The sequence below is a fragment of the Eurytemora carolleeae genome, unplaced genomic scaffold (assembly GCF_000591075.1).
Source record: "Eurytemora carolleeae unplaced genomic scaffold, Eaff_2.0 scaffold1375, whole genome shotgun sequence".
In the NCBI taxonomy this organism is placed as follows: Eukaryota; Metazoa; Arthropoda; class Copepoda; order Calanoida; family Temoridae; genus Eurytemora; species Eurytemora carolleeae.
This window is the reverse complement of record NW_019397367.1, coordinates 83469-86215: the sequence shown is the minus strand read 5'-3', so window position 1 is coordinate 86215 and position 2747 is coordinate 83469.

The window sequence follows — 2747 nt, the reverse complement described above, 5'->3', positions numbered from 1 at the left end:
GATGAGAGTGTAATGCATTCTATCCGGTTCTATACAGAGTAGCGCCAGACACTCTCAGAGATTCGTATTAAGAAGGTCTAGCGCTACTCTGCATAACACTGATGAGAATGCATTACACTCTCATCCGACTGGCGTAACAATGAGTAAGTATATTTAAAACAGTACACCATATAAAAATACCCCAATTGCGCCTCTGTAGTAAATTCTCTGACCTTGCAAGTGGGTTTATCCATGTTTTCCCTGTTCCTCTCACTTCAACCTCATACTCATTCTCCTCAACCTTCACCTTAAAGGGAGTGTTCGCGAAAAATGAAAGGGGGTATATGCTTAAGGCGAAAAACAATCGATTTTGATCGCTACTAATTTTACTTCTATCTGTTGCGTCTACAACGAGAAAATTGTTAAAAACGACTTATACTGAACGTAGCATCCATACAAATTCAGAAAGTTGCAATATAAGACTAGGATCGTAATAAAATCAATTCAATTTCAAACAAATCATTCAGATATTACAACCTTTAGTAATCGATTATTTTTCGAGGCATTTTTCTACAGTTAATATTTCATAATAATTGTTATTTGTTTTATATACACATGCACTTGAAACGACGTTTTTTTCGCTAGGTGTCTCTGCCCCATGTAATTATTCAAAGCATCAAGAGCAGAGACACCTAGTGGCCAACTGTTTCGGCGTTTTAAGTGCATTGTATGCAAAACAAATGAAAAATATTATGAAATCTTAACTATATACGAATGCGTCGAAAAATAGTCGATGACTATAGGTTGTAATATCTGAATGATTTGTTTGAAATTAAATTGATGTTTTTACGATCCGAGTCTTAAATTGCAACTTTCGGAATTTGTATGGACGCTACGTTCTTCAGTATAAGTCGTTTTTAACAATTTTCTCCTTATAGACGCAAGCAACAGATAAAAGATAGATTAGTAGCGATCGAAAGCGCTTTTTTTCGCTGTAATACCCCCTTTCATTTTTCACGAACACTCCCTTTAACAACAAAACAGTTTTAACATTTGTTGTTGATTTAAAATTGATTCAAAATAAAGTGTTTTTAACAAACAAACAAAAATTCACCTTATTTTTTTGAGGCAATGGATTCCGAGGAGAAGGGCAATGATGAGAAGTGTCCCGCCGACCCCTGTACCAATATATACGCCCTCCTTTACCCCCTGAGGCGGGGCAGGGAGGGAGGAGACAGGGATACGAAGAGGAGGGAGCAGATCTGTTCTTATATCCTCAAGATCTATATCACCAGTAAATAAATCCCTGAAATAAAGAAATAAATAATATTACAATACAAGGAAAATAGTTGAGAATTTATATGAACTTAAATTTTCTAATCCCTATATCTTTGCAATCTGATGTTCTTAAAACCTTCGATATTTTAAAGTTAGATTATTTAATCTAACAGAACTTATAGTTTGAAATATCAAAGGTCTACAACATCGAGTTGCAAAGAAATGACGATTCATTTACAAATAAATTACAAATTTTGAAAATCCCTTAATCCAGTGAAATCAAACATGCAAAAATAATTGCAACCTTTTAAGACAAATGTTTTTGTAAAAGAAACCCCAAAATTTTCAAATTAACGTATTTGAATTTTTTTTTCAGAACTTGCTTAAGTTGCTCTCTTCATATAGATAGACTTTATAATGAGCTTTAAAACTTTGAAATCCAATGACTGAAAGTAGGTCTAAATATAGATTTGGTGTGGAAAACGTAAAATAAAGCTATTTAGCAGCATGCCTGAGGATTCAGGCAGAACCCAGCTTGTTGCTTGAAGGGATGGGCTTGTGTTAATTAATTAAAATTAATCAAAATTAAAAATTAAAAATTAACAACGAATATTTTTTGAGTTATGTCCAAATAGTACTAGAGTTAAAGGGACCGTAAGCGTAATTTTAAGTGACATTGGATGGCAATACCCGATTTACAACGGTGCCATTTAAAGGAATTGTCTGATGAAGTATGAACAATGTTTTTGTTCCTGCGAAATTGACTCGTGTATTCTTGTTTATTAGAAGCAAAGTGGAGAAACTCAATGACTTAAACACTTTTCGAATCTGAAAAATGAAATTTATCTTCCACATTTTTGATCAGATTAAGGTGTCAAGGGTGCTGTCGTAAATCGGGTATTTCCATCTTTCCATTTAGAGGGTCATATTAAATTAGATTACACTTACATGCACTCCCTTCAAGGACAGATAAGAACCCCTGATATAATTGTATTGGGAGTAAATATGCATAATAATATCAATTCTATACAGGGAGCTCCGATAAACATTATACAAACCTGATACTGATGAATTCTATACAGAAAGATCCGATAAACATTATACAAACCTGATACTGATGAATTCTAACAGGGAGCTCCGATAAACTTTATACAAACCTGATACTGATGAATTCTCTACAGGGAGCTCTGATAATCATTATACAAACCTGATACTGATCAATTCTATACAGGGGGCTCTGATAAACATTATACAAACCTGATACTAATGAATTCTATACAGGGAGCTCTGATAATCATTATACAAACCTGATACTAATGAATTCTATACAGGGAGCTCTGATAAACATTATACAAATCTGATACTGATGAATTCTATACAGGGAGCTCCGATAAACATTATACAAACCTGATACTGATCAATTCTATACAGGGAGCTCTGATAATCATTATACAAATCTGATACTGATGAATTCTATACAGGGGGCTCTA